Source organism: Pituophis catenifer, unplaced genomic scaffold, assembly GCF_029215685.1.
Source record: "Pituophis catenifer annectens isolate HBS135680 unplaced genomic scaffold, rPitCat1.0.hap2 SCAF_3, whole genome shotgun sequence".
NCBI classification, from domain to species: Eukaryota; Metazoa; Chordata; class Lepidosauria; order Squamata; family Colubridae; genus Pituophis; species Pituophis catenifer.
Genome location: NW_027256883.1, coordinates 166,181,126 through 166,204,725, shown reverse-complemented (window position 1 = coordinate 166,204,725; position 23,600 = coordinate 166,181,126). Strand labels below are relative to the sequence as shown.

Genomic DNA, 23,600 nt, shown 5'->3' with positions numbered 1-23,600 from the left:
CAACTCGAGTGCCGGCTGCACAGGCTGCTGGCACAGCACCACACCAGCCTCCTTGTCGTCAGGATCAGCAACAATCCGCGCAGGCCGCTGGCGGGCCACAACAGTAAACTGCTTAGAGAGTGCTTTATAGAACTATGAAGTGGTATCTAAGTCAAAGCAATACTGCTATAAATTATTTGGGCCCATAATGCAAAGAGTCTTTACTTATTTTTCATGGAGAAAACACCTGAGATAGTCATCTCACATGCCTATGATGTGTCTTATGCCCTGAACAAGTTGTGACCCTCAGGGGTGATGTTTGTAATGTTAACTTATGAGACAACTGTCATCTGATCAGCTTTCTTAAATGGAATTCCTCTTGTTTTTCACCTCAGATACAAAATACCTTGGGGCACTCTGATTCAAGTACACCCCCATTTTTCCAGATTGGTATTTTATGTTCACTTTCCTTTGGGAACTTTTCCTAAATTCTTTATATTCCTAGGAGAAACAGCTGAATATTCCTTTCTATTAGGAGAATATGGCATATGAGATGTCATAAAAAGGCTGCAAATATAATTTACATAATAGCAAACAGTTAAGATAAGCAATGAATTGCCAAACAGTCTATCCTAAGGGGGAAATTTCCTTTCTTCTTTTTTCTTCTGATGTGTTTCTTCTCAAATTATAGTTATTTTCTCGGACAGCATCTTGCTTTCTTAGTTGATATATTGTTCTTGACAAGGTTATGGAGTCAGCATGTTAACTCTCAAAAAGTGAATGTAATGTATTGATCTACATTTTGCTTATAAAATAGGACAAGTGCTGATTTGAAAATCTTGTTTCTCTTTTGTATCCCTCCTTGAAGTTTCTTTTTCCTTTTCCTCTCTTGATTTCTGCTTCTCTTATCTTTAGTAATTCCTCTGAGTCAGCATCAAAATATTCCAATCCTTTGTTCACATTTTGAATCACCATCCTGGCTTTTTTGTTTCTTTACACTGATTGCTCTTTTTCCTCTACTCCTGAAAACACATATGGCCAAACCAGAGGTGGGTTTCAGCAGGTTCTGACCAGTTCTGGAGAACCGGTAGCAGAAATTTTGAGTAGTTCGGAGGACTGGTAATAAAAATTCTGACTGGCCCAGCCCCCATCTATTCTCTGCCTCCCAAGTTCCAGCTGATCGGGAGGAAATGGGGATTTTGCAGTATCCTTCCCCTGGTGTGGGGTAGGAATGGAGATTTTGCAGTATCCTTCCCCTGCCATGCCCACCAAGCCATGCCCACCAAGCCATGCCATGCCCACCAAGAACCCACAGAACCGGTAGTAAAAAATTTTGAAACCCACCACTGGGCCAAACATATCCCACCACTCATCTTTTTTTCTCCCTGTAGGGATTACACTCAGATCACATTTAGTCCTTAATGCTTGGGGTGAGAGGACTGAATAATGGACTGATTTCTGGCCCATTCTTCTTAGCGCTTACTAATAATTTTCTTCACAGGCATATAGCTGTTCTGAGTTCAAGGTGCTAGTGAAATAAAATCAACCAATAAGGATTTTTTTGGGGGGGAAGTCCTATTATATATATCTAGATGGGTCTTTCTCTTCTCTTCTCTTCTCTCCATGTGGGAAACATGCTCCAAGTGTCTATGAATATAGAGATTTGTTTTTCTGCTTGAGTGCATTGAGTAATTGTACTTTATTGATAGCTTGTTCAAAACTCTAAAAATGAGCCATTTTTAAAAAAAAGAATAGGATGGATAAATGTTAAATAGCTTGGTAATATGTTGTGCTTTTATTTTATAATCCTAATTATATTTATTTAAATATTGTTTAATATAATATTCAACCATTGAGATAAAAAGCAAAACTTTTTAAAAACAAAACTAGTCTAGAAGATTTTAAATACAGAAATATACATTTTTTTTCTCTTTGCCTTAGATTCTCATTAGGTCGAATTTCCCTGATTCCTTACCTTCTACAGTTGTTGTATTTTCTTTCTCATCAACATCAGGTAGCAAAATAACTGGGAAACTGGGAAAAATGGAATAATTTCTGAAAACATCTAGAAGCCACCAAGTGGGGGGGAAATTTTACCAGAAGGTATTCAGGAGCACAGAGATATAAGGGTGGAACATGTCTTTTTAGTACTAGACCCTATAATGCTACTATAGGTAGTCCTTGACTTGCAACAATTCATGTTGCAGTTCATTCAAAGTTCCAACGCCACTGAAAAAAATGACTTATGATCATTTTTCACACTTACGACCATTGCAGCATCCCCATGGTCATGCGATCAAAATTCAGACACTTGGCAACTAACTCATATTTCTGACAGTTGTAATGTCTTGGGATCATGTGATCCCCTTTTGTGATTTTCTGACAAGCAAACTCAATGAGGAAGCCAGATTCACCTAAGAACCATGTTGCTAAACTTAACAACTACAGACACTCACTTAACAACTGTGGTAAGAAAACTTGTAAAATGGGGCAAAATTCACTTAGCAACTTTTTGACTTAGCAACAGAAATTTTGGTCCCAATTGTGGCCATAAGTCAAGGACTACCTGTACATAAATCCCAGAAAGTCTAGTAGATCTCTTTGGACCAGCGTAGTGCATTTCTGTTCAGGCTAGTGGTTATTTGTCAAAGTCTTAGTGGGTTGTTTCTGATTCAGATGGTGAATCATCATTCGATGTAGATAATGGGTGTTGTATGGGCATTACTTATTGTTCTGCCCCAGCTATGGATCCCAAAGAACGTAGCACACACAAAGTCTGTACAAACCTTAGTTTACTAAATTAAATCAAGAATCCAAAGAATAAATAATCGTAATCTTACTATGGTTGGCAGAAAGCCCAGAAGCAATTTGCAGAGAACTAAGATCAAGACACGAAGGAGAGTGAACGAAGTTGTTCCCTGCAAATTGCCTCAGTCGTCGTCCTTCCTTAAATAGGCTAAGGAGCCCAATTAGCCCCAAGCCTTACTCTCGAGGAGACCTCCTCCTGAGGAGACACTCCTGCCTTTTGGCAGCTTTGTGCGCCCGTGCATCTTCTTCCTCTTCACTTATGGGAGCTTCTGGAGGTTCTGAAGGCCCTAGCTGAATCCCCACCTCTGGCACCACATCTTCTCCAGCCTCTTCATTGTCCGACTCGGGTGCCAGCTGCACAGGCTACTGGTGCAGCACCACACCAGCCTCCTCGCTGTCGGAATCAGCTACTAGCTGCACAGGCCGCTGACGGGCTACAACACTTATGGAATATTGTGCTAGGCAACATGGATACGTTTAAAAGAATGAAATAATAATAGCCCAACAAAACATCTGTAAAGTCACTGGAATTAAAAGCAAACTAGCTGGCTTAAAGCCCAGCAAGAACAATAAATACAACCATGAAAAAAAAGAAGCACCCACATGTAGCTATCACACTTGTTTTTCTTGTATATATCTGTCCATATCTGAAATATGGAGACTTTTGTTTATGATCATGAAAGCAAGTGTACCTGAATCCCTGCGTATTACAGAGTAAATAGAAGATTTGTGAATGCAATTACGGTGCAGATAGAAGTGAACTAGCTTTATATCCATCTATTTGTTGCTGCTTGTCGATAGTCTTTTGGGAAAGGGAAAATGTGTATGGAAAGATATCTTGTCTCCCAGTACTGATTAGAAAGTCAGCAGGCATCCATTTCAAACCCAGACATAGAGATACACACACACATAATCATGTTCTGGCAGCCTCTACAGTTTTTTTTTTACGCTACCCTAATTAAAAGCTCAAATCCAAATGGCTTGATGATACAAATTCTAATTAAATCAATCTCAACTTCGATGTGAACTCAAGGTTTGCATAAAATAAAGCATGAAATTAATAATTGTTTTGCAACCAGCTGTTTCCAGAGCCATATCTGTTATAAATATACTCTCCTCCCATCTCATTTATCTTAAAAATAATGTAGAGCTTTGTAATATTTACAACAAACAGAAACAGAAATAACAAAGAATGATTTCCAAAATTTAAGTAAAGGTAAAGGTTCCCCTTGCACATAAGTGCTAGTCGTTCCCGACTCTAGGGGGCAATGCTCATCTCCGTTTCAAAGCCGAAGAGCCAGCGCTGTCCGAAGACATCTCCGTGGTCATGTGGCTGGCATGACTAAATGCCGAAGGTGCATGGAACACTGTTACCTTCCCACCAAAGGTGGTCTCTATTTTTCTACTTGCATTTATTACGTGCTTTCAAACTGCTGGTTGGCAGAAGCTGGGACAAGTAATGGGAGCTCACCCTGTTACACGGCACTAGGGATTTGAACCGCTGAATTGCCGACCTTTCGATCGACAAACTCAGCGTCTTAGCCACTGAGCCACCACGTCCCTTCCAAAATTTAGAGTAATATTATTCAGGCATTTGGGCCATAAATAAAAAATTATTATTATAACTTAGGGGAATAGCAAACCAAGGCTGCCTTTATTTGTTTAGCTATTTTCAGATGTGATCTGCCCTTTGAAAAAGCATTTCTAGACAGGTAACATCAATCTAAAAAAATCACTAGTAGGCAGGGGTGTGTATAGCAAAAAAGAAAATAACTATACAGCCTATCAAACATTGATCATGACCAGTGCAACACAAGGACTTGTGAATTTGATCTAATCATCAGTCATGCAATAACAAGACTGTTCTGCCCTTTGGAAATTAAAATCTGTTTGAATTACCTGATATTGTTTGGATCTAGAGAACAGACTGAAATTTGGCTTAGAAATAAATAAGTAGCTATTGCAGAATTTATTCAGGAGTTATATTATCCCTGGCTAACATCTTGGCAGTTTCTGCTTTTAGATCAAGTTTAAGGGAAGCTTCTTATAGTATATTGTAATAACCAGCGTATGAGTCAATATGGTTAATTGTCAATCCAAGAATGGTTATAACTGGAGCAAATACACTCAATGTAATTGACTTCGTGACTCATACAATGACAAAACTGGATCACTCTCATATAATACTGTTTACCTGCCCCTTCAAAGGGAGTCTAGCTCCAAGTGGAAGAAACTTCTGGGAATAATTCCTGGGATTGAGAATTGCTTCCAAAGAACCTTCCTCTTGTTGCATTTAGTTTGTTGCCCTTTATCCATCCATTTTTACTGCTACGCATCCATTTAATTTTTAGAGTGTCACATATCAAATATTAAGATGAAATAGAACTGAAATGGCAAAATATCTTGTATCCATTGATAACTCTTACATTTTGGCAAGCTGTCATCAAAGCATTGCTTTAGCACATACCATTGAGCTGTAAACTAGTAGAGTGCTTTTCTAGAAAATATGAAAGAAATGTAAGAATCTTTGTCAGGTTGAAGATCACACTTGAACTTTGAGTAGCATGTCATGAGCTGCACATCAAAAAATGATGAGGTTTTAGAGAAACATAGCTTATACTTTCCTGTTTTACTCCATGGAGCCATGACAGCATTATGACACATTCCTTATTCTAAATCTAATCATCCTGTTCTTACTCTTCAAATTAGGCTTTTGGTAAAAATGGGAGTTTAAAGCTTCTTGGGCAATAATAAATTATCCAGGATTTTTTTATCCTCTAATTTGCAAGTCTAGAATGATGAATCATTTCTAATCTAATTTTTGGTTATTAGAAATCACAAATATTACTTCATCTCTAGAACTATAAACATCAGATTGATACCTTGTAGCCTATTTAGCCCAGTAGTTTAGTGCAGAAACCAGGAGTCTGGGAGTTGTAGTCCCATTTTAGGCATAAAAGTCCACTGGATGACTTTGAGATGACAATTGACAGATGACAATTACTCTCTCTTTGCTCAATACAACCTCGCAGGGAAAATAGGAGGAGGAAGAAGTATTCACTGTATTCACTGATGTTCACTGTCTTCAGTTATTTACAAAAATAATAAAGGCAATAAATAAATAAATAGAGCAAAATTTAGAAGGGATGTCTTTCAAGTGGCAACAATATTTTATTCCGTTACACATTGCTTTTTTGAATTTATAGTTGAAGTTTGACTGAACAATAGCTTCTTAGTGTTTTTATTGACAGGGCTATTTAGGTATTTGAGAGCAGTTTTCTTTATGTGCCTTCAATTTAGTGAACAGATATTTTGAGAACAGCTGTTTAGAAAACAAGAAAGATGCCCTTGGGTTCTTCAGCTAAGGTTTTGAGGATCTGCCAGACGCGTTATTGATTTGAGAAACTCGTGACTTCAAGAAATGGAGATACATAGTCATCCAAAAAAGGAAGTGACAAGAGATTGCTTGACCATTGCTCATCATTTGGATGAAGCTATACAGAGTCACTCTTTTTGTCCAAATTATATCCCCAGAGACCCAGCTAGCAAGGGTGAATTGTTACTGATTCTCCTTGAAACTCTCTCACTTCTTAAAATGGTCACATATAGGTTGCTATGGCCAATCATGCTGAGCCTGAAATTGATAGTTGAAGTTTAGGAATTTTATCCTGTGCACCACAACTGGTGAAAAACACAAAATTGCTGTAATTTTTTTCTAATTCTGTCCAATCTGAAACTGATTCATATAAATTAGTGTCTTCTATTGACATTAAAGAAAACTTTGCAATGGTTCATAAACGTGGAGACAAAGCACAGTGCACAGAATGTTTTGGGTGTGGAGAAAAAAAAGGAAGAAACATACCAGTCATCTCCTAGAAGATATCACACAAGAGGAGAAATATCTTAAAAAGCACCCCCCCTCCCTGTCCTAAATATGCCACAATACTTAAGATAGCAGCTAGAAAATAAGAGAAGTATAATAGGTATTGCTTTATAGCTTCTGTTGTGGGGAAGGGCAAGGTGTCAGAAGCGTGGTTTAAAAGTTAAACTTCCTCTTTAGGACTTTGGCCTCAGATAAAATTTTCTTCTTCCTTCTGATCACATCCAGTGTCTTCTTTTAGTCTGATTCACATCTGGAGTTTTTCTGCCAAAAGAAAAACTGCCTCAAAGCCATTTATTAAATTTATGTGAATGATCACATGGAGCGTGCCATGAATTTTTTGCTGGCTTTCAGACCTGACTGGAAGTACTTAACAGAACCATTTTCTATATGTGTGACACAGCAATCTGCTTCCCCTCCACCCTTTTTCTGGAGTGAGAAAAATCTGTTATATGATATCTCAGCTTCATGCCTTCCAAATGTGTTGAACCAAGTCCTTCTATGGTCAGCAAACCTGCCTATTTATCTAGGGATTATGGGAACTGAACTCCTACACTTCTGAAAGCACGTGATTGTGGAAAGTAGGTTTGTTCTTTCCAGTGACTTATTAACTTCTTTTGAGAACTTAGCATTTCCACATTCATTAATGTTATATAATTTATCTAATTACTTTCCTGCTTAACTGTGACCAGGACACATCTCTTTAATTGCAGCGATTCTTACTTATACATCATGGTTTTCCCCCCTCACCTTCCCATATGTCACTCCTATTTTAAACATTTTGTAAGATTAGTTTTTATAAAACATCATAAATTTCAACTCATCTCGGGATGGCACTATAGGGCATTTCATGCCAAAACAGGGCAACACAGGGACAGGTTTTTTTTCTCCCATGCCATCACTCTGCTGAACACCTAATTCTTTCAGTGCTGTCTAATGTCTATGTATATTTACCCATGTAGTATGGTTGTAGCATTATTTATCCTTCTTATCTTCTTTGCTCCCTCTTTTATTTTATGATGATGATGATTCTGTTGCTTTGCATGTACACTGAGTTCTTCTGTACCAGAGACAAATCCCTTGTGTGTCAAATTACACTTGGCCAAATAAAGTTCAATTCAATTCAATCCAATTCAATAGCCTGAAATAAAAAATTACATGCTAGATAAAAAAATCATTTTAAATCACAGAAATTCAATGACAATTGTAATTTTTTTCATCTCAGCATACCTTTTTAAAAACTTCATTCCATACTTTGACATTATTTTGAAACAACATATAATTCACATTAGTCAAAGTGGTGCTCAAATATTTAACCTTTCCCCTAAATTTTTAAAATCAGATTTCTTCATCAGAAAATCTTGATCTTGTGTATCAACCTTTTGTGTAATATTTTACACAATTGAGAAGAACTAGTGTTGTTCCTGTTGTCAAAAAGGGGAACAGCAAATGTTATTCCTATAATTGAGAACCCAGGTAAACACAGTCTGACCAGTTGGACTTTCATATTGTGCTGGTCGACATATTCATAAATAATGGATGAAAATAAATTCATCAAATCTGCAAATGTCATGGATATGGGGGAAAGCAAAGAGCAAAGAGCAAAGTTCCAACATAGAAGTCTTATTGTCCAAGAAAATGTGAGGCTAAGGGAGAAAAAAAAAGTTCACTTAAACACAGTACATTTTTGATTGCTAGAACTTTTCCTCTTGTTTAGGGATTTGTGGAAATTGTTTATAACTAACATGTTCTATGGCCTGAAAAAATTTGAAACCATTGGAGTAGAAGATGGGATGAGCACCATACAAACTGAAGATGAGTTAAAGATATAATGCAGTTTCAACAACAACAACACTCTGGTAATTCTGTGCTGCATCAACAGAGGAATACTATGAAGGTGACAAAAAGCCATTGTTTCTCTCTATTTTATATTGGTCAGATTGCACCTAAAATATTACTTCCATTTTGAGCAGCACACTTTAGGAATGACATTGATAACAATAGCATTAGCGCTTAGACTTATATACCACTTTACAGTGCTTTACATCCGTCTCTAAGCCGTTTACAGAGTCAGCATCTTGCCCCCAACAATCTTGGTCATCATTTTACTGACTTCAGAAGGATGGAAGGTTGAGTCAACCTTGAGCCAGTGAGAATTGAACTGCCGAACTCCTGGCAGCAGCAGTCAGCAGAATTAGCCTATAGTACTGCATTCTAACCACTGCGCCACCAGGGCTCTTGATAAACTAGAGTGTGTCTAATAGAGAGTAAACAAGATGGTGACATGTCTGGAAGGAAAAGCTCTAGTCAAATGTTTGGAGTCATGATATATAGAGAAGGGGAGACTGCAGAATGAAATAACAGTGGCTTCAACCATTTGAAGAAATTGTCATGTAGAAGAAGGGGCAGAATTATTCAGAGTTGTTGGAAAACTTTGGTAAAATCTGTTCAGAAATTGAAAAGACTGCTTTACAAGATAATGGAATATAGATAATTACAAAAGCAGTGTTTTCTTTCAGTTATATATAGCAAAAAGAATGTTACAGTAATTAAAGCAAGTAAAATGTAAAAAAAATAGAAAATCTAATTAAAAAGCAAACTTTTTTATAATGTTCATTTAGTTTTATATTTAGTATAAGGTTCATCATAAGGTCTATTTAGTATTACTATAAAAACAATACATTCCTTAGCTAATCATTAAATCTAGGACATATAGAAATATATCACTTCATCATTTCATTTTTGGGATATCAAAACTTCTCAGGAATAGATAGCAAATCCATATTTGCTACATTTTCTCCTTAATATTAAGGATAAATTTCTCTGCGGTTATGTAAAATCATCCTCTTTGTTGTACTCCAGGTTTGGTCATGTAATCTTCATGAAATCACAATTCCATGTTTTAAAATTGTAGTTCAGCATCACACTTAGGTCTTTTGCTATATACTATAATATATACTCCTGTATAATTTTATATAATATTAATATATATTATAATTTGAAAATCAAAAAAATTTAAAATTGAACAAGATTCAGTTATATGAAGTAAAGCATTCTGATTTTTTTTTTTACAATGCCAGTTCTATCTCCCCCAATTTCACATGAACACTTTTGAAATGGGGGTACATAGATAGTGCCTGGATAGTCATTTGTAAGGGATGCTACAGTGGATTCATGTATTGGACAAGGTATGGACTAGATAATCTTAAAGTTACCATTCAACTCTTTAAGATAATCTTAAAGTTACCATTCAATTCTGTACGTGTATGATCCTATGAGTGCCTTATGATTTCCTCAGTTGATGATAAGTGAAGGGCATTTAAAAAGTGATAGCAGCCTCCTTGCAAAGAGTTCTGCTTTTACTACTTAATGCTTTCCCAATGGGAGCAAGTATAGGAGATTAAAATGCCATCTTGGCAGGCTCCAGTGGAAGGCTTGCAAAGCAGGATCTGGTAAGATTTATTTCAGCCTGTGAATGCCCATGGAGAGCCGGTATGGATAGCAGAATGCTTGTGTGTTTTAAGTAATTGACCTTATGTAGAGTTGCAGAAATGCAGGAGGGAGTTGATATTCATCAACTTCCTCGCAATGGGCCAACTAAGTCCAACACTTTTGGAGAACCCTAAGTTAGAGGAAGCCACAATGTGCCATTTTCAGTCATTCAATGCAGCGAGTAGCAGAAATAACCCGACCACTTTTACAGAGAGGAAATTCAGAGTTAATTCCGATTCCTGAGCTTTAAATCTGGCAGTTATCTGTTTCCTCTATCCCCTTTATAAAAATCTTCAATTCCCATGTTACAAATGCTTTTATGTTCTTAAAAGCATTTTTGAAATCTTTTATCTGTGAAAGTATCTGAAGTTGGGAGTAAAGTTATTGCAGAGTGCAAGATCAAAAAGGCACAAGATGATGACGGGAAGAATCTGTAAAGCCCAGCATTCATGCTCTACACAATACAGAATAGAGGGGGAACTGCCCCCCCACCCCACTTCACAACTCAAAGACTAGCACTTTCAAATCAGCAGGTATTCCTAAACTGAGTTTATACAATATTCTAAACTGTTGCAAAGCTGACTGTTGTTTTCTTCATAAAAAGCTGGTATACTGATATATCTATTAAACAGAGGATGAAATGTGTACAATCTCTCATGGTAACCCTATCACCTTATGCTATAGTTGTGTTGACCTTCTTATCCATCTAATGCAGATTATTAGACGTCTACTAAGAGGCTAGGTCAAAATTAGCTTTTTATGGACTGTTTAAGAGAGTTTTGCTGTACTTCTTGGTCAGCTATGCTTTGTTAGTATCTTTCTGGAAGCAGATCTGGATTTCTGCAATTTATCACAGGGTTGCATTGAAGCAGAGCTGTAAATCAAATCAAGGCAGGACTTGTTATGTTATTGCTGAATCTGCAGACATATCTATTTGAACCAGTGGACTGATCTGTTAAGATCTTATATTTTCGAAGTCTTGATTAAGTGGGTTTTTTAAAAAAAGGAATGGGTAGACAAAGCTTTTTCAAAATCAAGTCCTGGTTCTAAGAAAGTGCCATCTTTATTCCCTGGAACATTTCTGATCCTAAGTTGGATCGGGAGCCTTTCTTAATATACTGTATAAAGATGGTAGGTGGGCTTGTGTTGGAATGCCATTGTTGACTAGGGGAAAAACGGGGAAGGAAAAATGGGATACAGAATCAGAATCTCTGATTCTGCCTGGTAAGAAGAAGAATGGAGATTGGCAGCAACCAAAAGTTGATAACAAGGCGAAACTGTAAAGGATGTAAATGGAGTAAACACAAATAATGGTTGCGTTAGCTTTGCTGGTGGAACTTTTTATATCATAAATATCATATATAGTCAAATGGGTGTGATGAGAAAGTGCTTCTATAGTTTCTGTAAATGGTTCCCCAGTGCTTTTCATGTTAATTTATAATGAATTGGACAAAATGGTAAAAACTCAACATCTGCTAAAGTTGATTTAAAGTGATTTTTAAAAAACGAATAAGAAGACACAATCAAGTAGGAAGCATTCTTAAGAGAAGACTGAAGAACAAAATTTGATTCTAAATGTGCATTGGTAAGACCTCAAAGGACAGATGATGTGCCAGAGATAATATATAGGGCTACAAAGTGATTTCCCTAGAGTAGGTAGGAATTAAATAAGTATACAAGGTGGTAGTGGCAGTAAATTGGGGATTTCTTTACAATGGATTCATAATGAGATGAACAACAGCTTGAAACAAATTTACTTAGCTTTCATGTGTTTCCAGAAAGTAAACTTCCTTCCTTCCTTCCTTCCTTCCTTCCTTCCTTCCTTCCTTCCTTCCTTCCTTCCTTCCTTCCTTCCTTCCTTCCTTCCTTCCTTCCCTCCCTCCCTCCCTCCCTTCCCTTCCCTTCCCTTCCCTTCCCTTCCCTTCCCTTCCCTTCCCTTCCCTTCCCTCCCTGGGGTTCTGTGATTAGTCATGTTTTCTTTTTGACATTTCACGTGGAAAGAGAGACAGCTGATTATGGGAGAATACAGACAGCCTGGAAGTGTAGAGAGCTACAGTATCTTGAAATCTAAAGCACAGATTGGTGAAGGATGCTAAATGCACTTTTTTAAGGAAAAAGAAGTGAAAAAATTAAACCATCTGCTAAATGAGTGTGGCTAGCTTTTAAATACATAAAAGCAGAAGCATCATGGGAATTCAAAATACCCAGAACTGTATCTGATCCCCCTCCCCCAAATCAGCTCAATTTCTTCTTGCTGCCTCTTGCATGGTTACAGAGGACATACATCACTTTTCCAACTTGGTACTCTCCAGCTGTGTGGGGCTTGCCTAATTCACTGCAACTTGGACATTAAATTTAAATTCCCTATTGAATTGATGAATGTATACAGGGGATCCAGTTATTTATAACTCTCAGCACATATTGAAGATTATGGGCACAAGCTCTAATTTTGTCTTAAAATGCCTTGTTAGCAGTTTTCTAAAGTCACAATTTCATGATGGGACATTCTTCTCAACCACAGCTCATAAATGAAATTGTCAAAGTTTGGAGTTTTCATCTCCAAAATGAAAGTTGTACTTTTGCCATATTATATGTGAGATATTTTGGAAAATAACTGTGATGATGATGTGGCGGAGACTTCTTGAGTGCTAAATGGCTTTTTAATAAAGGCCTCTTTTCACTGTATCCTGTTAATTTGACTGCCGTCTTTATACATTTGGCAGTAACAGATTAGTACAGAGATTGCCTTGAAGAAAATATATAGTAGCTTTCACAAAACTATAATCTTACCTTGGAAACACAGGAAGGAGTGAGAAAGAAACTCAAGATTGCCCTGCTTTGACTCTCTTGGGTATAAGATGGTGAATTAAAGAGAAACCTGTCAGGCTTTCAATATTCTGTTATTATAGTCTATAAATAGGGTTCTAATATTTATTGTGATGTCTGTTTCTTGATTTGGTCAATCTTATGTCAGCTAAAAAACAAAGATGTCACTTTTTGTGCAGTGGTGGATGCCTGTTCATTGGATATGTTCAGGAGATGCATTGGTCTGTATGCTTTAATTTTAATTCCTGATATGAACAGGAGGTTGAACATATGGCTTAAATGGCCTCTTTCCTCTCCGTGATTTTTGATTGCTTGGGAATAAATGTGATAAAAAGAAATTAAATCCTTCTGGTATAGTTGTTAATTCCTTCGGATTAGTTAAGTTTGCCAAATCAGCTTCAGTCTCATAGTGCTTTACAGAAGTAAAAGCATTGGCAGAATAGATTTGAAACCAATTATATCATAGAAGCAAACCAAGCAGGTGATAGAGTGCTAATTGTATCTTTATCTACCATTCTCTCTTTTTGACCTCTCTGATTCCTTAATGTACCAAGTTTTTCTACAACCAAAGTGATAAAGAGGGATTTATAACTTTTTTCTCTTCAATAAATCCATGTCTGTAATGTATAGTATGGTATCTGTATTACTTTCCCACTAATATATGCATTCACATACAAAGCATTCTCATTCATAGTTGGTTCTGCATGCTTCTGGTGTTACTATACCTGCAGCATCTAATAAAACATTACTCTTTCCCCCCTTAAAGGGCTATCTTTATTAGTCTCATCTGCCTTCTAACTGTACCAACATTTCACTGTACAGTTATGGATATCTCCCACACTGGCACATTCAAGACAGAGCACAGGGTGCAAAGAAAAGGTTCAAACAAGAATTTTTCCTTTCCATTTGATAAGGTGTGACAAAACTCAGGAATGGATGGGGTGTTGATGCCTCCTTAACTCAAATATATATATTTCCTGCGCTTTTGTGGCTATCGAGGGTGGTGTAGTGGCTCAGTGATTAAGATGCTGGACTTGTTGGCTGGAAAGCTGGCAGCTCAGGTTTGGGGTGAGCTCACAATGGGGTGAGCTCTGATCCTTGCTACAGCTCCTGCCAGCCTAGCAGTTCGAAAGCATGAAAATGCAAGTAAATAAATAGGTACCACTTTGGTGGGAAGGTAACAGCATTCTGTGACATCATGCTGGCCACATGACTGCAGAAATGTCTCCGGACAGTGCTGGCTGAATGGCCTTGAAACAGAGAGGAACACTGCTCCCTAGAGTTGGCAACGACTAGCGGAGTAAAATCTGCAGGGACTCTTTTACCTTTACCTTTATTTTGTGGCTATTATAGAAACCCAGGAAAGAAAGCACACACTTTCTTTAAGAAGGTGCAGCATAAGTGCAGCATACCTGCTCCAAAGCACATGCCAGTTTTGGATCCTGGTGTGGATGCTCCATACTTACATCCATTGCAATGCTTGATTAATAATGATTAATAATTGCTTGTAATCCATGACCATTCCTTTCAAATGTCTGCATGCAGTGTTTTAGCTTGGATAAACCCCATTACTTCAGATCCTGTAGAAAAGGATGGATGGAGCAGGGGGGTGGGGAGAGAGAAGGAGAAAACAAGGTGCCCCATCTCCAAAGAAATCGTTAACACATCAGAGCTTTATTGTCTGAGCACAGCTTTAATCAAGCATCACATTAAATAGTCTTGGTCACAGATACCTAATAAGCAGATCACAGCCTCTTGGAATAGAGCACAAAGCAGATTGTCACATATAATAATCCCAATTGTGCTTTGATAAAGGTTCTCCCCCTCCTCCCTCCCTCTCTTTCTCTGCAGGTAGTTAGAAAAGTCTACAAGATTCTTTTAGCATTCAGGTGCAGTTCTCCACTTACAATGCTGGCATCACATTTAATAGGGAAAGAGTGGGAGATGGAATGAAAAGAGGGAAATAAATAAGAAAAAGGAGTTAAGCAGCAACGGAAAAATATTGTTGAAAGATATTCAGCTGGAGAACAGAGAGACATAGCATCAGCTTAAATAAAGTAATGAAAAGGGGAAACCAAAGACTTTCTTCCACAGGAGAACTACTATGATAGAGGATGGAATACACGCAAAAGGTTTCCTAATTTGGAATTTTTCGAAGGGACAGAACTGTGCACTCTCTGTGCAATTGTTGGAAGATAACAACACAATGACTTAATTAAAGTTTAAATATTTATTATTTCCAGAGGAGCTTTATTAAGCCAGTCAGAATGTTAAAAAGAAAAGTTTTCTCTAGACACCTCAAAGACCAAATTTATGAAGGTATAAGCTTTTGTTGCCATATTAAAATGTGTTAATTTTTAAAGGGCCATGTATCTCTTTCTTTTCTTCTTACAACATGCTAACATATTTACAAATGTGGAATAAATAGAGCACAAGATTCCATTATACCAGATGTAAAATGAAACAGTGGAGGTGGTAATGGGGTGAACAAATATGGCTGTCTAATGCTGAATCTAGAAAGGCTGCCCTTAGTTTCCCCAATAGTCCTAAATCCTAAACTCTATCTAAAACCTTCAGAGTATCTAACAGAGTCAAGTAGTCTACACTAAGTAATCACAATTGGGACCAACAACTTTATCGTTAATCCCTGCAGTCGTTAAATTGAAAATTCATGTGACCATAACAGGCTAATGATGTTACTTCACATTTGGTCATTCAGTAAACTATCAATGACTATGATTTGCAATTTTACTTCTGCTTTCTCAATTAACTCTACTTGTTAGAAGCTGGTTGTGAACCACAAATGGCAATCACATGACCATGAGATGCTGAGAAGTCATACATGCAAGGATTCGTTGCAAACGTGTCTTTTTACACCATCATAACTTTGAATGGTCATTAAGCAAGGCAGTTGGTAAATGAGGAGTACCTGTACTATGTTTCTAACAAATTCCAGACAGAAACCTTTTCCTCCACATTCCTTCTTCAGAGTGCAACTGAATATAGTCATCTTAGCTTCAACAGTAGCCAGATAGTTCCTCTCTCTTCTGCTTTGTTTACTTTCTAACTTGATGAAAAACTTCATAGAACCCCAGCTGAAAGTCTGAGCTAGTTTTCTCTCATGTGACATTTCTGATTATTATCATCATTTTTATCTTTTACTTTTCTATATTGAACAAACAGAAAACAAATTCATAATTTTAATACTCCTAATATTATGGTTTGTCCTGTTTCTGATTTACAAGTATTTCCATCAGAAGTAAAAAGCAAACAAATGTAGAATGCTTTCTACCACATTTTGTGCAAATCCCCCCCTCAATAAATATTCTTGCATTTCTTTGGGCTCTACACCCAAATATTTCTTGAAGAGCTGCAGGATTTGATTCACTGATAATCTTGTCCAAATTAAATTGGGCAGATAGTATTTCCACCTTTCCTCTCCAATTCTTCATGTGCAAATGGTCACTTTGCCACCATCTCTGCAGAGCCATTACTCTTTTTTCCTTAAAGATGGAACAAGGGGTGATGGCTACATTCAGGGACGCCTGCAGTGTAGGGTAAAATCATCAAGAGGTTGACTTTGGTGATAAGATGGATGCTTCACCTGCTTTTCATGTGCATCACACGCAACACAAATAAAAAATAGATGGAGCTTTCAGCCACATTGTCAAAGTTGACTTCTTCACTGTTTTGATCATATTCTGTGGGCACTGTGTTCATTTTTCTGTTTTTTTTTAATTTGATTTATATGCCGCCCTTCTCCGAAGACTCAGGGCAGCTTACGATGTGTTAAGCAATAGCCTTCATACTTTTGTATATTTATACAAAGTCAGCTTATTGCCCCCATAAACTGGGTCCTCAACTAGGTCCTGTTTCTCTACATGAATTTTATCTTCTCCCTCTTCCTCCTCTTTTCTATGCCTATGAATCAGCAATGTAGTTAGAGAAAACTACTGCAGAGAGGAAGGGGCTCAGATGGGGAAACGCAAATGACCAAGTTGAAATACCTCTGTTTTGCCACTTATAGAAGACAGAGGCCTGTATTCCTCTCTTCTGGCCCTGCAGTTTCTTTGATGCTTTCTTTTCACTGATTATAACTCAGCCATCAAACCACTCTTCCTCAGCTTTCAAAGATGATGTAACATACAAGAAAACATTAGGCTTTAGTGTCTCACTCCTTTTAGAAATAGTGTGGGCTTCTGTACAGATTCTAGCTGTTCTTGGATGTTGTCCAAGAATGGAAAAGGATTTCTTCCTTAGATTCAGGGTGCCAGGCAGCATCCAATCAACCAGTGCCACACTGGTGCAAGGCTTCCTTTTCAGCTTATTTGATGCACCTGACAACAATTGTCTAATCTCAAAGGTGCCTTTGTGCTTGCTGTTTTCAAAATGTAGAGACTGCATATGGTCGCATTTGAGCTAGTTACTATAATATTTCAAGCAACAGTCAAGTGTCTTATATAAATAAACATAATCAAAAGAAAGTATAATTAGCTGGGGCTGGTAGCATGGCTATTAGAAAATAACTTTGAGCCCAACCTTACACAGCAGTGTCATGATGCAAATCTGTTTTTCTACTGGAGCGCCTTACACAGACATGTCACTAGAATGAAAAATAACAAAACTGCATCTCCCTTATTTTGGCCAGGTCATGCAGGAGAATTCACTGAAGAAAGCAATTATGTTTGGAAGAGTTAGTGGTAAAAGGAAATCAGGCCAAAGCTGACAAGCCAGAGCACAGAACAACTAAAGCAGCTTTTCTCAACCTTGGCCGCTTGAAGATGTGTGGACTTCAATTCCCAGAATTCCCCAGCCAGTATGGCTGGGGAATTCTGGGAATTGAAGTCCACACATCTTCAAGCGGCCAAGGTTGAGAAACACTGAACTAAAGGAATAGTGCAAGATTGTGGAGAGACCTGAATTGTCAAGAGTCAGACATGACTGAATGGATGCCACCATTGCCACCACCACGACAATCATCATCTACTCTCACTTGTATGTCATTGCTCTTTTCAATGGGCTGCTTCTTTGGCATGGTTTACAAATCCTGATCAAGTTAGGCACAGCCTCTACTAGTTTTATTTGTGCCCCACTTATCTGCAAACAACTTTTATCAACTCAGAAGAATTGGAGGTTGTTCAAAAAATATGAACATTGCTGCAGACACCAAAGGAGAAGAGGGGTTATGGCTATGGATTTTACTTCCTTTATATCTAAGCCACATGTTGGTTTTTCTTATAATTGGGGTTTTGTAATCACAAAGACTGCCATTTGAAGTGGAGGAATGGTATACTGGGGATATTACCCTCAGCTACTTTTCTTCTTGCAGAAGAAAATATATGGGTAGTTCTATTTTTCCCCAAACAGGTTTCTAATAGAAAGCAACTTGAGGTGAAAGGGTTAAGTATACTCTTCTATTTCAGATTGCAATCTCTAAGTTGCATTTTATAAACAAAACAAAGGAAAAAGGTGAGCTTTAGTGTCCTCTATTTTTTTTAGAAACTGCTGTGACCTCTACATTTTATCTTTTACAGAGAGAATGCTCTGTTTATATTTCAGGATAAAAGAGGTTCAGTTGGAGAGTATTCCTCAAGTCTTTTGCTTAAGATATAAACTTAATTTATTGCTTTATTTCCCTAAGAAAGACTGCAATGTGGCTAAATAATTTTATTTAATACCCTTTTAGCCCTCTTTCTTTGATTGGTCTCATGTATTCTGCAATTTGTTTCAAACAGTAAGTGAGATATTCTGTATTTGGTCTGGGGACTCCCTAGTTCATTTATGTTTGGCTTATAAGTGGAGAACTAGCGTAATGATATTGTGGAAATTAAGTAAGCCAAATTAAAATTATAATAATGTATAAAAATAGCATATTCTATAAAGCAAATCTAAATTAATGTTGCAGCCAGGTGCTGTTCTTTGTCATTTGCTATTTGATTCAATGGATACACAATTCTGTGAGTTGGTTATATTTGGATCATTGGCTGACACGTTGAAGGAGATTCCATGAAGACCCATAGTCATCTTCTTGAATGGAAAATATATCATAAAAATAAAAGAATATGAGATGAAAAATGGATGTTGTTTTAACATCTTCCATAGCATCGAAGAGTGACTGAATAAGTTTTTCCCATCACTGAGATTCATGAATGTCTGCCGAACGTTATGTCAATGTAAAGCGCACTACAAATGCTAACCGACGTAAACCCCCTCTGGTGCTAAATCATTCTAATTCACAATTCAGTGTGAGACAACTGTGATTAATTTAAGAGAGCTATTTACTGCTTCATTGATAAGAGCTTTTAATACTGAGCTTCCATTCCAAGACTGTGCTTCAGCAAGCTTTAGGCTAAAACATTTCCCCACCGAAAGCTTATAGCTTTCCCTTGGTATAAATTTCTTTATATCACTTCAGCATCTAGCCATTGATAAAGTGATATAAAGGCTGTCTTCATTACTGTTATTTTGGACACAGCAATGATTGGGTGACTTGAAAGAATGTTATAAGTTGCTAGTGGAGAAATGTAAGTCTTCCTCACGCAACTGGGTAGGCCATTGTCATATGTTCTGATCTATGGTTCCATTGCCATCACTGCTTTCCCCTTTTATTAGGCTGCCCTTTTATGTCACTTTCACCTGGGGAATCAATATCTCTTGTGAGTACTGAACAAGAGGTGTAAGAAACTGATGTTACCCTGACTTCTCCTCTACTTGGTTGGCTTAGCTCTTTTTCATTTTCACTTTTTGTGGAAACACTTATTTCTGAAAAGTTACTTTCTTGTGAAGTTAGACTGTTCCCTCTCTTCCTATTATGCTGGCTGTTTTTTATTCATTATTCCCCTTTCACTTATGTATTTTCTGAACATATGGTAGCACGTGTTTGGTGACAATACTATCTGGATTTGTTGTGCCATCATCTGTGTACCACTGATGATTGGTGATATTCAAAGATTTTTGTACTTTAATCAAAGATTTATTGTGGTCATAAACCAGCACAAATGCAACTAGACCCAAATTGGGATGGGGAAACTAATAACAGTGTTTCTCTAATCTTATTTTCATTGTATTTATCGTTATTGTTGTTCTCTGCCATTTTGTTAATACTAATTTTACTGTTTTTCACAGACTTAATATCTAACATCTTCCTCAAGTTAAACTCTGCTCTTGGTGACTTCACAGATATAATCACATAATTTTTCTTAACAACAATATCGAAATAATCTGTAATGGTCTTCTATTAGGATTTTGTTTCCTATACACCTGGGATTTCTTGGTTGTCTCCCAGCCAAGTTAAAATTTGGTCCCTGGTTTTGTGCATTAATAGAACTAAGTCAATTAAATTATCTGAAAGACTTCCCTAAAATCAACAAGTACAAAAATTAACAGTTTCAAGTATGATATTTTCATAATCTGGGCTGTATAGTAAGTGATGTGTGATATAACTGATTCAACTTGTTCGGTTCTACAAATATATATCTATGTGCAGCAGCACTGACATAACATTTAGCACTCTCTTCACTTACAACCCAATTGTATCATCTTATAAACACCAATTTTTAGAATATTTTTGTTTGCTATTCAGAATACTGAAGAAAGATCTCCAATCATTTCCAAAATATCCCATTGCCAACTACCTTGTTGTTGTTGTTATTGTTAGTCATGAAGTCATGTCCAACCCATCACAACCCCATGGATAATGTTCCTCCAGGCCTTCCTGTCCTCTACCATCCCCTGGAGTCCATTTAATCTCACGCCAACTGCTTCAGTGACTCCATCCAGCCACCCCATTCTCTGTCGTCCCATTCTTCTTTTGCCCTCAATTGTTCCCAGCATTAGGCTCTTCTCCAGTGAGTCCTTCCTTCTCATTAGATGGCCAAAGTATTTGAGTTTCATCTTCTGGATCTGGCCTTCTAAAGAGCAGTCAGAGTTGATCTTCTCTAGGACTGACTGGTTTGATAGCCTTGCAGTCCAAGGGCCTCACAGGAGTCTTCTCCAGCACCATAGTTCAAAGGCCTCAATTCTTTGGCGCTCAGCCTTCCTTATGGTCCAACTTTCACAGCCATACATTGCAACTGGGAAAACCTTAGCCTTGACTATACACACTTTTGTTGGCAAGGTGATGTCTCTGCTTTTTAGTATGCTGTCTAGGTTTGTCATAGCTTTCCTCCCCAGGAGCAAGCATCTTTTAATTTCTTGGCTGTAATCCCCATCTGCGGTGATCTTGGAGCCCAGGAAAATAAAATCTGTCACTACCTCCATTTCTTCCCCATCTATTTGCCAGGAATTGAGAGGGCAAAGTCAACCATAACTTAATATGATTTTACTAACTGAGTTAATCTAAATTAATGGTATGATTGACCAATTATAATACAGGTAGTTTTTGGTAATTGGGACTAGAGTTGTCATTTCTAAACATCATGGTCATAAAGTGTAATATCACATGATAATATTGCTTAGTAAAGGCAGTTCTGATTGCCATTATTAAGTGAAGACCACATGGATTGTTAAGTGAGGACCTCATGTGACCATGATTTCTGTCTTCTGATGGCTTCCCTATTGATTTTTCTTATGTGAAACCAGTAGGAATGTTGGAAATCTCAGACACATGACCAAAGCTCATTGCAATGTCATAATTGTGAGCTGGGCATCAAATGCCCAGATTTTGATCACATTACTGCAGGGGCGCTGCAATAGCTGAGATTCTAAAGGCTGGTTTTAAGTGCACCTTAATCAGGACCCTTGTAACTTTGAATGGCGATTGAATCAATGGATATAACCTGAGGATTTCCTGCAATGGCCCTTAGTTTGGATTTGAAGGTCATTTGATAATTTGGAGTTAATTGCTTAAACAATAGCTTTGGCTCTCCATGAGTAAAATGAAATGGGGGTGATCTATCTAAGTCAATGAAAAAAGATATTACCTGTTCAGAAATATAAAGATTTAGGTTGGAGCATCAATCTAAATATTGTCAATAATAATGTACTGTGGAATAACTGCTGTGGAAATGAACTGTTGGTTATAAATTTTATTATGCTTTGTAATTAATTGACTATGTGGTCTCTAGGCATATAAACTCATATAAACTCAGGGCTTTTTCCAAACATTTCCTTTCAAAGTTCTCCCTGTGAATTTTGATGGTAAATGTTCTTCAGGTTTTGTTCCCTGTTGAAAATTTCTTTAGACTTTCTGCATCTCTGACATTCAACTATATTTGGTTTTCAACAGTTGACTATTTGTTGGTATTTTGCAGTACTTGACAGCTGATGCACTGAACTGATATTCAGTGATTCTTAATATTTAAAAATATTTGCAAAACCTATATTATATTTTCTATCTCCCCATGTTTCATATGCTACATCTCCAGAAAAGATTCCAGGATCTATTTTATGGAATGACTCCAATTCTTACAGGCACAATCGTAGGCACAACATTTTCAGTTTTGCATTGAGAATGTCCTGGAGCACACCTTATATTTAGATGTTGCTATGTGTTGCTACAGAATATTCGTAGTGAAATCTCCATCTCTAAGGGGAAAAAAAAGTGTGTGTGTATGGGGGGAGAATTCTCAATAGCTTGCAAAGAATGCAGAGTTCTTTGAAAGATGCCCATTGCTATGTCATATTTGATCATATTTAATTATGGAAATGTTATTGTATTAATATTAGACACTATTTAGCATGTAATGCTTTTCCTAGACAGTGTTTGATAAAAAAAAAAAACCACTGTTTTTTAAAGTTGAAACTCGGTGGGCACTGTTTCTAATTTTTGTGACAGCAAAACAATTGTCTGGTTATTCCCATCATAAATTGAGGTAGATTTCTAGTCTGTAATAAAGCTACTATGGGAAAAGACACTTTCTTTACTGAGCTTTAAAAATGTTTCTAACCACTGTCAGCAAACTTTTCTAACCACTGTAATTGGTATCAGAGCTGACTTATAAAAGTGCAGAATCTGGAAGAGGCTGCAGCTACGGAATGATAATCAATGGAGCCTTCCAGGATCCTTATTAACAGCATAATAACATGAGGGACAGAGAAGGATATCTAAGGTGGCATCATGCAAGCATGGAACTGGTGATCTGCCAGTTGACTGTTTTATAAAAGAGGCACCTGGGGACCCAGGCCACATGCAGACTCCAAACCTCTCATTTTATGGAGCCCATGGAGCTCCTTTTGACTGAACCTCCAGAAATTGGTTAGTCTTCTCTACCTACAAACATACAAAAACCTGATGAATGCACCCTAAAAAGAAGAAATTCAACTGAAGGAAAGAAAAAAAAGCCCAATTCATCCTTAGGATATTGGCTCTCATTTATTTCAGCTAACTGGATAAATGGGAGTGGAGTGGGCTGTAAACATTGTAGTCTAACATGCATAGAAGGTGCTAGGTTGCTCCTTCCTGGTCTAATTTTCTTCCTCAGTATAAGGGAGTGATTGATGTTGTCAGATGTTGTGACAACAAATAATGACTTAAATCTGGTGGAATATAGGGAACTCCTTAAATCCAATACAGTTGTTAATCTATCTGTCTTTGCTCTGAAAAGTTATAAATTTCATTGTCTATTTATTTAGTGTTTCTAATCCATTAGAAAAGTAGGACATGGTTTAGGGATAT

The 23,600-nt window shown here is 37.3% G+C and overlaps 1 protein-coding gene across 1 annotated transcript in view; it reads left to right on the top strand.

Moving 5' to 3' along the window:
* Window positions 1-23,600, top strand: part of GRM4 (glutamate metabotropic receptor 4) — a 294,677-nt gene that overhangs the window by 64,552 nt on the left and 206,525 nt on the right. The gene's annotated exons all lie outside the window — the stretch shown is intronic.